Here is a 1,051-nt window from a genome sequence, read left to right as displayed (position 1 = left end):
TACAACAGCCCTAATCCCTAGCTGCAGCAAGAAAGGGAGGCTCTAAGACAACGTGAAGGAGGCTGAGTTCATCAATGGACACCAAGATGACTGCTGGAGAAGTAGTGACGCATTGGTGGAGGCCAAGAGACTGTCATGGATACTACAGGATGTCTTAAGGGCTGAAGGCATAATTTTGTGGGGTTATAACCCTTGGAAAGGGTTGCCGCAACAAAGGATAGGCTTGTTGCAGCTAGCCACAATCCCTATCACACCTATAGGTCTACGTTAGGAGGGAATAAGGCCTGCTGGGGTATGACAAGCCAACATGGGATGTAGGAGTGTTGAACAAGGGTGACCATAGCCTTGATAGGGATGTTGTAACTGATGTATGAAGGCTGGTTGGATTGTCATTGATGCCCTAAGCAGTCCATAATCACACTGTGAAGGTTGTCCTAAATGCAACAAATAGCAGCATGATATGATATGATGTGACAACATTGTGGCGAAGGTTGTAGCATGATGATGGGTATAGTGATGAAGTGTATCACAACACAATGGTGAGGTGCAGCAGTATGATATATTGCAGCAGCATGATGTATTGCAAAAGCAACCACAAGTTCATGGTGCTGCAATAGTATAGCACATTGGGACAGCAGTATGGTACTTGGTGCAGCAAGTACACAAAGAAGCTATGGTGCAGCAAGCACATGGGTGACATCATGGTGCAGCAGTGGCACAAGGTAAAACAGTGTCAAACACTGGGACAATAGTGCAGCATAAGGTGCAACAGTATGATGTGTACAACATGGTCATAAGGTCCATCATTATGATGATGGGTGCAACATGGTGAGGTGCAGCATGATGACAAGATGCAGCAGAATGATAGGTGAAGGAGTCACCTTGGAGAATCAGTTGAAGCAGCATGTCTTCAACTGATCTCATGTATCATCTTCTTAAAGATGATCTATGCTCTTATCTAGATATGTCAAAGTGTTGATTTCTTATGTAAATGTATTATCTCTCTCTCTCTCTTTCTCTGTTGAACTCTTGAAGAACATATAAGAAGAAT

Source organism: Pinus tabuliformis, chromosome X (genome assembly GCF_031772625.1).
Source record: "Pinus tabuliformis cultivar Carrire ecotype Pingquan chromosome X, CPIR1, whole genome shotgun sequence".
Classification (NCBI taxonomy): Eukaryota; Viridiplantae; Streptophyta; class Pinopsida; order Pinales; family Pinaceae; genus Pinus; species Pinus tabuliformis.
The sequence above is the reverse complement of the archived record's forward strand: the minus strand, read 5'-3'. Positions refer to the sequence as shown.